This window comes from Trichomycterus rosablanca, chromosome 14 (assembly GCF_030014385.1).
Source record: "Trichomycterus rosablanca isolate fTriRos1 chromosome 14, fTriRos1.hap1, whole genome shotgun sequence".
In the NCBI taxonomy this organism is placed as follows: Eukaryota; Metazoa; Chordata; class Actinopteri; order Siluriformes; family Trichomycteridae; genus Trichomycterus; species Trichomycterus rosablanca.
Genome location: NC_086001.1, coordinates 4,748,710 through 4,763,786, shown reverse-complemented (window position 1 = coordinate 4,763,786; position 15,077 = coordinate 4,748,710).

The following is a 15,077-nucleotide window of genomic DNA, read 5'->3' as shown; positions in this document are numbered from 1 at the left end:
AAAGCTCTAAACAAATAAAATTGACTTTGGCTTGGCTAACAGTAGTTCACAGGCTTGCTGACCCAGTGATGTATGTCATGGTGCACAACACAGAATTGTCCCATTTAAGATAATAAGGTATATAGAATCTACATCTACAAAGCTAAAAAAATGCTAATTCTATCCTTGGATGCCTCTAACTCGTGTTCTTGGCTGTTTAGATGAAATGGAAAGTCGCTAATACCCCAGAGAACCCCTGCCAACCCATATAATCTCTGTTATCTCAACACATTCATTTATCATGCTGTTTATCCCAAAATAAACCTCACCCAGAGCTAATCATCCTTAATACTGTGTGATTATCTGTAAATAAATGACTGGACTAGCAGTGATAATACCTGTAATACAGTCACACAGTCATTTCTTGACTTGTTAGAGATTAAATATGCATTTTTATAAAAGAAACTTCAAAAATCTCTACAATTACAGATATTTTTAGATTATGAAGTGCTGCACATCAGCACTTTATAGCTAAAGGTGCTTCGGTGAGGGATGCAAAGCAGATGGCTGACATGAACCCTGCATTTTCCTGGCAGGCAGGTGCGACCTGGGAAGTCAGCGCTACCGTTTCTGACGACAGAACTGCTGCAGAGTGGAGAACGACTATACAGCAAACGCTCATGCAGATCAGTGTCATTAGGATAAAGGTAAACCGGTCTACAGTAATAAGTGTTCCGCCACACCCATTGAGAGGTCTGTAAAGACGCGGTTTGTTGTGAAGGGAACTTCACAATTTGTCCAGTAGCCCTGACCACAACCCCAATAAACGACTTCAGGGTGAATATAAGCGTCGATTGCAAGTCAGGCCGTTCTGTCCTACATCAGTGTGTGACCTTACAAACAACTTTAGATTGAACGTGTGAAAACCTTTGTCATAGCGGAGGCTGTTAGAGCTGCAGAGAGGGGTCTGCTTTATTTTAATGCACCTCATGGTGGGTGTCTTTTAAATAAAATGTTTCCTAATTTGTTTAAATGATGCATTTTGATCAATCAGCATCCAATTAGGATCATATAATGTTGGAATTGAGTGAATGTAATTAATAATTTAGGTTTTATTATGTATAATCACATTGATATTCTGGGTGTAACACAATGAAGTGTGTGTGTGTGTGTGTGTATGAGAGAGAGAGGTGAAGAGAATGGGGTGTCCAATAACAACACCTAGTGTGTGTGTGTGTGTGTGTGTGTGTGTGTGTGTGTGTGAGTGTGAGTGTGAGTGTGAGTGTGAGTGTGAGTGTGAGTGTGAGTGTGAGTGTGAGTGTGAGTGTGAGTGTGAGTGTGAGTGTGAGTGTGAGTGTGACAGATACTGTATGTACACTACATAGCCAGAAGTATCTGGACACCTTCTTGATAACAGATGTAAAAATCGGTTGTATAAAATACACATTTGCTTTCGACATTCTAGCAACAGTTTGGGGAAAGCCCTTTTCTGTTATAGCATAACTGTGCCCCTGTGCACAAAGCACTCGATTTAATAAATGGAGGATTCTAATTTGGGGTGGAGGAACTTCAAGGGTCTGCAGATCTCAGATGAAAATCTCTCCAGTCCAGTTGATGACAGTTGGGTGCATTCTCATGAGAAGCGGCAAAACCGCGAGCCTGGACACAAACCGTCGCTTTGTTCAGTGCTTGGCTTGAGCTGTGCGAATCTGCATTTGTGTGAAATAAACATCAAATCCAGTCTAAAAGCTCCACATGTATCTGAGTTTATCTGGATTTTCCTCCTGTTTCACTTTTGAACTTGTGTTACAGCTCGAGGTTCTGAGAAATTGTGAGAATCCATTTCTCAGAGTCTAAAATGCTTATTGTTTAAATAAAGCTTAACGTGGTTTAATGTACTAAAAGAAGGAGACAGGAGCACTAAACTTCTCTTAATTATTACTGCTCATAAATTCTATCCACTCATTAAATTTCTCACTCGTCATTTTAATACAATAAGTCACGTTAAGCTTTGTTCATGTTAAGCGTTGTTCGTACGGTTTCTTTCATATCAAACAGTTCGTCTCATTGAAGGCGTTTTGAAAAGGTCAGCTGCAAACTGGGTCAAAGTTCAATCAGGTGAACTTTGAGCATTGCAGCAAGTGCAAAAATCCCAAGCCCAAACAACAGCACAGCACTGCAAAAATGGTTTTGCCGCTTCTCATGTGAATACGCCCTTAAAGAACAGTACCATGTGGTAACAGGGCAAGGCTTGTCAGGTGAAGTCCCGACACCTGTGAGATCGTAAGATATAAACCCAATTGCAGGATGCTTAACCAAGGTAAAACAATACTGTACCTAAAGAGCCACACAAAAATGGAAAAAATTGTAGTGAAAATAACCAGTAGACAAAATAACGTAACTAGAAACAAAGCAAAACCAAATAAAATCTGCTGCCTGAAGCGGAGAGGTGAAAGAACAGATACACGAGCACATCAGTCGTTCGTAGTAGAGGACATCACACTCCGAGCACTCCAGAGGTGCCACCATCCAATTAGGATCATGAAATGGGAGATAAAAGATTGTAATGATGCTCATGTGGCTGGCAGGATGGACTTTATAGTTTATGACGTTTATCTGCAGCCCGTCCTCATTTGTTTATATGAGCCTTTGTTCTTATGGAAATTAGTCTGAGAGGAATGTGATATGGAGATCAGTAACACGTGTGAGTGGGTTGTTTATGAGGAATGAGAAGGTCGGTGTCTAGATTCAGAGCAATGATGTATTTTCTCTCTATTATATACAGTATACAGGTGCTCATTTACTTATGGTGGGGTACCATTTCAATACACTAGAGGACAGTACTACGGTAGCTTAACCTAAGCCTAGCCTACCCAGCCTAAAGTCTCGGAACGGTGATTGATTATTTGTCCAATGCCCCAATATCTTAACGTTAAACATGTAGGTCTGTAAATAATGGAGACGCTTAATGGTATTAATAGCAGTTTATAATAATTATTAAAACAAGTATCAAGTAAACAAAGATTTCTGATGCATAACCCATGTGCAGTAAAATACATCCTGTGTGTCGTTACTGTACTCACCAATAAATATCTGTGTAGCATGTACACTTATATGGCTTTTGATAACAAACACAGTGGTCAATTGGTTATGAGAGTCAAGTTTAAAAGACTCTTGATGCATGCTCAATAATCCAGGTACACAAATTTACAAAGTTGAATCAGTTCATCTGGACACAAGTTTGTTGTAGAGATACGTTGCAGATCCTTGACAAGGAGGAACGCTGGTTTGAACGGGGAGTCAAAGAGGCCATCTATGTGAAGAGGGAACGACCTGAGAGGGGGGCCTGAGAGTACATCTCTCACCATCTTACAACGCCGTAATAGGAACTATACCCCAATCATATGTGAAAGGCACACATGGGCATTATAATTAATGGTCATTGTGATTTGCATATGGACCTGATCACATATGGATATGCATATGGACCTGATGAAATGTATCTCTACAGTATAACAAACTTGTGTCCAGATGAACTGATTCAACTTTGTGGATGTAGGGAGTGAGTTTCAAAGATTTTGAGTTTAGGGGACATTGAGTTGCAAGGTACCACGGTATTACAAAAAAATGCTCGCTGTTACCACAACGATGCTAACCGTGCTGATCACTCGCAAGACTGAATCTTCAGCATGTCATCTCAGTGTGGGCAACTACAGGAGCATCTGTATTGTGTATTCTAATAACATTTAGTTAAGGGATTTCTGTGCATTAAAAGAAGTGAACGTAGAGGAACCTGCGCTCAGTACAGGACGTGAGCTGATGAGAGACAGATTTATTAATCTGAGACTGATTAAGTGGATGTGCGAGGCACAGAATTATTATTGAGGTTATTGGCTGGAAAATAGAGTAGAAAAGCAAAGCAACAGCGCCATTCTATTGTCTAATGAATTGAACTATTTATATTCCATGACTTTATGCTCACAGGTTTAATTTTAGGAATGTCCCCGGGTAGAATTTTTCTTTTATTTTACAAGCCGGAACAAAGAGACAGATATAAAAATAAGTAGCAATTTAGCAACACAACAGCATTTTACCTCACAGTATGAGTCCTGGGTCTCGTCTTGTCTTTTAGACGTCACCTAAGTGCTGAATGTTATGGCTGATCAGTGTATGTTTTAAATAAATGTATTTAATACTCTTAGCAACTGTAGCTGTAACACCTGAATGTAATAATTGGGGAGTTTAGTCATATAGAGTAAGATTGATTAGCATTTAAAACAGAACCTGCGATGGGAAGTTACTGGAGTAGGAACATACACAATCTGTTTCCACCAGTGCTTCCAAGAATTTTAACAGAACTGTAAACAAACCAGACTGGAGATGGAGATAAAAGGATTAGGCTGATTTGCAATACAGGAACAACACCTGTCTGCTGGATTTCCATCAGTCAGCGGTAAATTCAGGTATGAAATTTCATCATTTCATTCAGGGATTTCTCATCTAGCTGAGGTGCGATGCTGGGCCCGATTTGTTCTGCTGATTTTATCCAGTGTGACGATTCGACTCAGCGTGAGGCTGAAATTACAGTCACAATTCTGTCTTCTGTTCCAAAACCAGACATTTTCTCCATCATATAAATCAGTTACTGAAAGAATATTCAGGGTAGGGCATGTCTGAGGTGTCAGATTTTGTTTTAAAAAAAAGTGTCAACTTTTGAGGTGAAAAAATATACATAAATGTATAAAGAACATGTCATGTCAGTTCATCAGGAACTCTAATTACCTTAAAGTCAACACGCTCAGGAATTTTAGCTGCCTCAAGTATGCTGCCTAAATTAAACACACAGCTACACCTTCATCTAGTTCAAGTTTTGATAGTCGCTAAGAAGCTTCTTTTACAACTCTGGTTGCTTTGTCCACTCCAAGGAATTAAGCAAAGACTTTTTAGTACAGTCCATTGATTTTTGATAGGGGTGGTATAGGGATCTGTGAGAACCATTTCAAAAGTCCAATTTTAGCCTGATACAGACATTCCAGCACCAGTTCTGATGTTTTATTCGGCTCACTGTCCTGCTGGAACACATTTAAGTCCAAGGTTTTTATTGCTTTCTACCATCGTTCTACTGTGCACTGGTTCTACTGGCAGCAAAACAGCTCCAGCATGTTGGTGACATAATACTACCAACACCACCAACATGCTTTGCAGTAGGTGCAGTCCTGTTGGATTTAAATGCCTAACCCAAGGGGATGAGGGGTGGGAAGGGATCCGCTGTGGTGCCTTTTATATACAGGAGCAGCTTGTTAGAACATCAAGAGATCTTAAAGAAATTTCGCTCAAGAGACTCATCACACACGTTTTACTGTATAAAGAATTGAGCTTATATACAGTGTATCACAAAAGTGAGTACACCCCTCACATTTCTGCAAATATTTTATTATATCTTTTCATGGGACAACACTATAGAAATAAAACTTGGATATAACTTAGAGTAGTCAGTGTACAACTTGTATAGCAGTGTAGATTTACTGTCTTCTGAAAATAACTCAACACACAGCCATTAATGTCTAAATGGCTGGCAACATAAGTGAGTACACCCCACAGTGAACATGTCCAAATTGTGCCCAAAGTGTCATTATTTTGTGTGACCACCATTATTATCCAGCACTGCCTTAACCCTCCTGGGCATGGAATTCACCAGAGCTGCACAGGTTGCTACTGGAATCCTCTTCCACTCCTCCATGATGACATCACGGAGCTGGTGGATGTTAGACACCTTGAACTCCTCCACCTTCCACTTGAGGATGCGCCACAGGTGCTCAATTGGGTTTAGTCCATCACCTTTACCTTCAGCTTCCTCAGCAAGGCAGTTGTCATCTTGGAGGTTGTGTTTGGGGTCGTTATCCTGTTGGAAAACTGCCATGAGGCCCAGTTTTCGAAGGGAGGGGATCATGCTCTGTTTCAGAATGTCACAGTACATGTTGGAATTCATGTTTCCCTCAATGAACTGCAGCTCCCCAGTGCCAGCAACACTCATGCAGCCCAAGACCATGATGCTACCACCACCATGCTTGACTGTAGGCAAGATACAGTTGTCTTGGTACTTCTCACCAGGGCGCCGCCACACATGCTGGACACCATCTGAGCCAAACAAGTTTATCTTGGTCTCGTCAGACCACAGGGCATTCCAGTAATCCATGTTCTTGGACTGCTTGTCTTCAGCAAACTGTTTGCGGGCTTTCTTGTGCGTCAGCTTCCTTCTGGGATGACGACCATGCAGACCGAGTTGATGCAGTGTGCGGCGTATGGTCTGAGCACTGACAGGCTGACCTCCCACGTCTTCAACCTCTGCAGCAATGCTGGCAGCACTCGTGTGTCTATTTTTTAAAGCCAACCTCTGGATATGACGCCGAACACGTGGACTCGACTTCTTTGGTCGATCCTGGCGAAGCCTGTTCCGAGTGGAACCTGTCCTGGAAAACCGCTGTATGACCTTGGCCACCATGCTGTAGCTCAGTTTCAGGGTGTTAGCAATCTTCTTATAGCCCAGGCCATCTTTGTGGAGAGCAACAATTCTATTTCTCACATCCTCAGAGAGTTCTTTGCCATGAGGTGCCATGTTGAATATCCAGTGGCCAGTATGAGAGAATTGTACCCAAAACACCAAATTTAACAGCCCTGCTCCCCATTTACACCTGGGACCTTGACACATGACACCAGGGAGGGACAACGACACATTTGGGCACAATTTGGACATGTTCACTGTGGGGTGTACTTACTTATGTTGCCAGCTATTTAGACATTAATGGCTGTGTGTTGAGTTATTTTCAGAAGACAGTAAATCTACACTGCTATACAAGCTGTACACTGACTACTCTAAGTTATATCCAAGTTTCATGTCTATAGTGTTGTCCCATGAAAAGATATAATGAAATATTTGCAGAAATGTGAGGGGTGTACTCACTTTTGTGATACACTGTAGCTGATGTGTATGTGAGAATGTGAGTTTATGTCCAAGCCTAGTGGGATTTTACTGGGTGAGGGCAGAGGGTGAATAAAACCTGTTTAAACCTCTGACCATCTAAAATGAACACAGAGGTCAGAATAGAAAGACATGTTACCAGAAGTTTATGGACACCTTGATTGATTACTTTATTGATCTCCAAAGAAGAATTGCAGTGTTACAGCAGCAAGTCACAAACATCACAAACACATCAGTATAAAAGCAAAATGGGCTAAATGTACTTCATATTAAATTAAATAAAAATAAAACATAAAATGAATATGGAATAAAAAAATTAAAATTTACTGTAAATGTTTAGAAAACATAACTAAAAAACATGAATAAAACACTAAAGTACTAAAGATTAAATGGTGCAGATCAAACACAGTAGTACCATGTGCATTTCTTGTATCCTAAATGTAATAAAACTACTTTTAGTCTTTATTTTTAGTTTTCTGCACATGCTTTAGAACTCACGTTTATAATTGACTGTGCTTCACCACGCCGAGCTATTTCTGCATACATGCCAGGCTTTTTATTCCTGAAATATTAATGCAGGTTCCTGAAATAACCCACCAACGTTTCTAAAAATAGTAGCAGCCTGAAAGTGCTGACACTGTGCATAAATGATATAAAGGTATTTTCTAGAGCTGTGGTTTTGTAGTAGCATGGTGATCTAAGAGCTGGAGACTCTCAGATTGTAGTGTGGTGTTTATATGATATTTTATTGTCTCACATGTTAGAGATGAATTGTGTGAGATTTATGAAGATGGTTCCATTATGGTTTAAGTACCAAAACTTATGGCCGTTTTATATTGATTTAAATACAAAATATGGCCAAAACTGTGTGAACATCCATCCTTATTAAAATATTCTGTTTTTCTTGCCATACCCATTGCTAACAAGACAGGTAGTTACTGGTTACAAACACAGTCATGAACAATTTTGTATCTCTCATTCACCTCACTTGCACGTCTTTGGACTGTGGGAGGAAACCTACAAAGACACAAGGAGAACATGCCCAGGACCTTCTTGCTGTGAGGCGACAGTGCTACCCACCGAGCCACTGCGCCACCCAGCAATTATAAAAAATACAGTAAAAATGAGGTTTTGCTCTGTCCCAACTTTTTAAGTCTATTCCAGGGATTAAATGTAATATACTGTATGTTTATTTTCACAAAAAGTGAAACCATTGGAATTTTTTCTTTGTATGTTTGTCATTTAAATAGAATTTTCTGGAAATTTGTAAATGAAATAGAATGGAAGATGAAAGGAGCAGGTGGGTCTATAGAGGAGATCTGAGAGTTTGGAGAACTGAGTAACCTTGGTCCTTAAATCTATGGAATGAGATGTACGAAATGAAGCGTATTTTTAATTAAGTCCTCTTTATGATCGCCTAGTGAAACCATTCACTGTGACAAATATGCAGTAACAAAGGCAGCTGGAATGAGGCTGATATTTTTCTGGTGTCCTTTAAAGCTACATTGTTTTATTCATATATTTCAAAGAGCATTAAAGCAGTTACGTGTTTGGTGAGAAACCCTAATGAAGATGTCAGCGACAGTTCAGACTAACACTGGGAAGCCAGGCTTTATGTAGGCTCTAGTAGGAGTCCTGATCTTAACCCATGTGTATGTGTGCTGGCATGTGATGAACTGGCAACCTGTCTGTGGTGTTTGCTGCCTTTTCTTCCAATGAATCTGACCAATCACGACCCTTTATAGCAGGGGTGTCAAACTCACGGCCCACGGGCCAGATCCGGCCCGCCACGTCATTTTATGTGGCCCACGAGAGGTTAAACGACTGTACGATTGTTGTGATGGTTCGAGTCGTTACAGAGACGCATGTATAATTTAATGGGACACCTGCGCCTTTAAGAGACAACCGTGACATCGTACTCATGGCAACTAACTTTGACCTTCGCTGAGAAGCCATGTGACTTTTTTACGGCAAAAGAACGCGGGTAGTAATGTAAACAATAATAATAAATATAGATAATTATCTTGCAGTATAATACCAAAGCATCGTCTGTAAGTAGTGGCGTTTATATTCTCAGTTGTTAGTAAATGTTTAGTGAGTATATCACAGCGTTTTAGTTACAAATTTACCGTAATTAAATACAATTGTTACCGTTACTATAGCAATTAGTATCTTTACACTAAATGCTAACTCGTTAGCGCTATTTTACGTTTGGTTAAATCTCATATTGTACCAGATGTAACACTTGACTACAGCTGTGTGCTTGTACTGTATTAAGTTCTTTATTGTTTTTATTGTTTTTATTTTTACTTCATTCTGGTGCACACAGTGTATCACACAGCTGGGAAGCAAATAAAACCGACTGTATTTTAAAGAGAACTGTCTGTCTGTCTGTCTGTCTGTCTGTCTGTCTAGCTGAGCAAGGGGGATAAACTATTAGTGAGGGCAAAACAATTGTCTTAAAATACACTGTAAAATCCTACATTAACTGCATCTCTCAAAATGCATGCTGATTTTGTGACCTGCACAGTGACACATCCCGCCAGTAGATGATGTTAAGAAATATTTACACATGATCCTAAAATGTACAAGAAGATAATTAAGAAAATTAAGCAGAAGGAGGAAATTTAATGAAAATGAAAACAAGTTTGTGCTTCAGGAAGAGAAACCGGTGCGTCTCTTGTGTTATGAGGCCGTGTCTGTGGTAAAGGAGGACAATATAAATGCAGAATTTAGCCTCCAAGAAAAACAACAGACTGCAATCACAGCAGAATACGTTACAATCGGCCCTTTGAGGGCCACCATAATGCTGATGTTGCCCTAGGTGAAAATGAGTTTGACACCCCTGCTTTATAGGATAAAACTGTGGTAAAACAGACAATAAATAAATAAATGCACACATCCTGGTTAATGGACTACTTTTGGTTCAGGAAATGTGCATTTTATTTATTTTGTAACTTGACCCCAAATGTTCATGCATTTTTACTGTTGCTTCAAAGATGAGCCACCAAGCCACAGTTCACAGCTTTAAAGATCAAGAAATGAAAAAGACAGTAAGAATTTGAAAGGATTGAGTTAAGAAAAACAGATGCTATCAGACCTGCTGCCATTTCACTGAGTCCTCAGCATCATGCTTCTAATTATTCATAGACTTCTATATTCATATCTTCTCTGGGTGCGTCTGTTCTCTCAGCTCAGTCAGTCTCTATATGAAAGCTCCGGCGTCAGATAAGTGGCTTCGCAGGCACCTTTGTTGTCTTTCTATTCGTGATCAGGAACAGCTGATGACCTTGTGCAGAGTCACGGAAATCAGGAGACGCAATCGTACTCTGGAAATGAAAGCAGGATGAGCTGAACTTTCAAACCTTTAAACAGCACAAGGGAAGGAATGAAATGTGAATGTAAACATAAACATGCACACAGAGTAATAAAGGGCTTATACATTTTTGGACTGAATTTTATTACATGGATTACAAAAGTCAAAACAAAGACATACCAAGCATTTCTAAAATAAATGAATAAATAAAGGAAGCTTTCATTTTAATAGTGATTTTACTGTGAAAGGTCCATAATTTTAATTCAATCACATCCATCCATCCATTATCTTCCGCTTATCCGGGGTTCGGATCGCGGGGGCAGCAACCTAAGTAGAGAAACCCAGACCTCTCTCTCCCCAGCCACCTCTTCCAGCTCAACTGGGGGGATTCCGAGGCGTTCCCAGGCCAGCTGGGAGATATAATCTTTCCAGCGTGTCCTGGGTCTTCCCCGTGGTCTCCTCCCAGCTGGACTTGCCTGAAACACCTTCCTAGGGAGGCGCTCAGGAGGCATCCTTACCAGGTGTCCGAACCACCTCAACTGGCTCCTTTCCACGCGCTGGAGTAGCGGCTCGACTCCGAGTCCCTCCCGGATGACCGAGCTTCTCACCCTATCTCTAAGGGAGAGCCCAGACACCCTGCGGAGAAAACCCATTTCGGCCGCTTGTACTCGCGATCTCGTTCTTTCGGTCATTACCCAAATCTCATGACCATAGGTGAGGGTAGGAACATAGACCGGTAAATCGAGAGCTTTACCTTATGACTCAGCTCTTTCTTCACCACCACAGACCGGTAGAGAGTCCGCATCACTGCTGACCCTGCACCGATCCGCCCGTCAATCTCCCGTTCCATCTTACCATCACTCGAGAACAAGACCCCGAGATACTTAAACTCCTCCACTTGAGGCAAGAACACGTCCCTGACCCAGAGAGGACAATCCACCGTTTTCCGGCTGAGAACCATGGCCTCAGATTTGGAGGTGCTGATTCTCATCCCAGCCGCTTCACACTCGGCTGCAAACCGATCCATCAAGAGCTGGAGTTCACAGTTCGATGACGCTAACAGGACCACATCATCTGCAAACAGCAGTGACGTGACTGTGAGGTCACCAAACCGGACCCCCTCCATCCCCTGGCTGCGCCTAGAAATTCTGTCCATATATATTATGAACAGAATCGGTGACAAAGGGCAGCCCTGACGGAGTCCAACTCTGACTGTAAACCAGTCTGACTTACTGCCGGCCATGCGAACCAAACTCCTACTCCGCTTGTACAGGGACTGAATGGCCCGTAATAAGGAGCCATGTACCCCGTATTCGCGAAGCACCCTCCACAAAATACCTCGAGGAACACAGTCGAATGCCTTCTCCAAGTCCACAAAACACATGTAGACTGGTTGGGCAAACTCCCATGAACCCTCGAGGATCCTGCAGAGAGTAAAGAGTTGATCCAGTGTTCCACGGCCAGGACGAAATCCGCATTGTTCCTCCTGAATCTGGGGTTCGACTATCAGCCGGACTCTCTTCTCCAGTACCCCTGCGTAGACCTTACCAGGGAGGCTGAGGAGTGTGATTCCTCTGTAATTGGAACACACCCTCCGGTCCCCTTTCTTAAAAAGGGGCACCACCACCCCAGTCTGCCAGTCCAGAGGCACTGCCCCCGATGACCACGCAATGTTGAAAAGGCGTGTCAGCCAAGACCGCCCTACAACATCCAGAGCTTTAAGGAACTCTGGGCGGATCTCATCCACCCCTGAAGCCCTGCCACCAAGGAGCTTCTTAACTTCCCTAGCAACTTCAGCCCCAGTGATGGGAAACTCCTCTCCCGAGTCCTCTGGCTCTGCCTCCTCTGTGGAGGGCCTGTTGGTGGGATCACATCCAATTTTCAAATAATTAAATAATGGAGAGGATAATAATAAGTTCTTTAATTGGGTCCTTTCTGTGTGGAGTTTGCATGTTCTCCCTGTGTCTGCGTGGGTTTCCTCCGGGTGCTCCAGTTTCCTCCCACAGTCCAAATACGTGCAACTGAACTGGAGATACAAAATTGTCCATGACTGTGTTTGATATTAAACTTGAACTGATGAATCTTGTGTAATGAGTAACTACCTGTCCTATCATGAATGTAACCAAAGAGTAAAACATGACATTAAAATCCAAATAAATATATAAAATATACACTGACCAGCCATAACATTAAAACCACACTCACTGTCCAAGCTCCACTTTCCATATAGAAGCACGTTGTAGTTCTACAATTCCTTACTATAGTCCATCTGTTTCTCTGCATGCTTTGTTGACCTGCTTTCACCCTGTTCTTCAATAGTCAGGATCCCCACAGGACCACCACAGAGCAGCTATTATTTAGGTGGTGGATCATTCTCAGCACTGCAGTGACACTGACATGGTGGTGGTGTGTTAGTGTGTGTTGTGCTGGTATGAGTGGATCAGACACAGCAGCACTGATGGAGTTTTGAAACACCTCACTGTCACTGCTGGACTGAGAATTCTCTAATTTCCTTCGGGATCAATAAAGTATCTATCCATCCATCCATCCATCCATCCATCCATCCATCCATCCATCCATCCATCCATCCATCCATCCATCCATCCATCCATCCATCCATCCATCCATCCATCCATCCATCCATCCATCCATCCATCCATCCATCCATCCATCCATCCATCCATCCATCCATCCATCCATCCATCCATCCATCCATCCATCCATCCATCCATCCATCCATCCATCCATCCATCCATCCATCCATCCATCCATCCATCCATCCATCCATCCATCCATCCATCCATCCATCCATCCATCCATCCATCCATCCATCCATCCATCCATCCATCCATCCATCCATCCATCCATCCATCCATCCATCCATCCATCCATCCATCCATCCATCCATCCATCCATCCATCCATCCATCTATCTATCTATCCATCTATCTATCTATCTTTCTATCTAGTCCACCAACCAAAAAAATATCCAGCCAACAGCGCCCCGTGGGCAGCGTCCTGTGACCACTGATGAAGGTCTAGAAGATGATCAACTCAAACAGCAGCAATAGATGAGCGATCGTCTCTGACTTTACATCTACAAGGTGGACCAACTAGGTAGGAGTGTCTAATGGAGTGGACAGTGAGTGGACACGGGATTTAAAAACTCCAGCAGCGCTGCTGTGTCTGATCCATTCATACCAGCACAACACACACTAACACACCACCACCATGTCAGTGTCACTGCAGTGCTGAGAATGATCCACCACCTAAATAATACCTGCTCTGTGGTGGTGCTGTGGGGGTCCTGACCATTGAAGAACAGCATGAAAGGGGGCTAACAAAGCATTTAGAGAACGTGATCTGTTACTCTTCCTTCTGCTTTCAGTCAAAAATAAAAATCTGAGACCTGAAAAATAATAAAAATAAGTTTCATTGTATTATTTGTTTTAGTAAACAAAACAGTTCTTGGTAACAATAAGCAGCGGTTGATTGAACTGAGCTCATGTATAAACTGATCTTTGGTCTCTGTAATGTAAAATGTACATTTCACTGCAGATGTGGACACAGCAGGTATTCAGCACCTTCACATTCAGCCACGCTGGAGATCATTAAGTGAAGGTCAGAGGGTCAGAAAGGTTAATCAGTCAATTCTTCACACTGATGAATCCATTAACCGGCTTCGTGACTAAATTATTGGAACAGTCAGTTTTTAATCTGTGATTTTCTCTGTGATCATATAAAAATGCTAGTTTGCATGTGTACAAGGAACAGTGGTCTCCTGTCAAGGTGGAAAAGAAAACCAAACAAAATGTCCTTTCAGGAGCTTGTTAGACATCCAATTTCAAAACCGTTACTGCCAATTGCCATAAATTGCCAATTTTGTCTGCTGCAGGCACTGCCAATTGTGCCCGCTAGGGGGCGCCCAGCTGTCCAGTAGCAGAGCTAAGATTCGAATTCGGAGGGTTTAGAATCCCAGCTCTGGTGTGCTAGCGAAATATCCCGCTGCGCCCCCCCAGTGGCCAATCATCGCAAAAGCCGCTTTTCGCTTGTTACCGGCCTGCATTTGTTGTATTTTCATACTGGTTATGCTGGTTATTCCCTTTATATCAATGCTGGTTATGCTAGTTTTGCCTTATGCCCAGGACCTTCTTGCTGTGAGGTGACAGTGCTACCCACCGTGCCGCCCAGTATTTTAATTCAAACCAGAAAACAATACAACACATTCTGAAGGACGGTTATCAAGCAGTTGGGGCTGCACAGCTTTTTTCGGCAGGGTTTGGATCTACAAAGGTCATGTCATTTAATTTCAGAGGTGCCCCTAAATCAGGTCTGATTTTGTTTATATTTGAGATGGTGCTGTCTGATGTTGTTTGGCTTGTTGTTTGCATTAAATATTTAGTGGGTTCCCAAAGCAACGGGTGCATCCAAGAAACGAGGAGCTTAACATAGCGCTCACGTTTTCGTGCAAAGGGTTCAGTAAGCCTGAAGGAATTTCAGATACCTCGGCAGCCGCCTGTCTCGCGCTGATACAGCCGTGACAACCGACACTTCACATTGATGTTTGATTTCCCAGGAGCCACACGGCAGCAAACTCAAACTGTTGTCCTTTTTTCATGAGTGACAGTCTAACGAGACCCAGAGGACAGACCTGGTCCTCATCTCTACTTGCCCCTCTTTTAATTTGTAGTTTCACCTGCAAAAGGTTCAGTATTTATGAAAGATGGATCATTAAGATATGGTCAGGGTCATGGTGTGGTCGGTGCCATCTGAAAATGAACAAGCAACAAACTGCAGACAGATT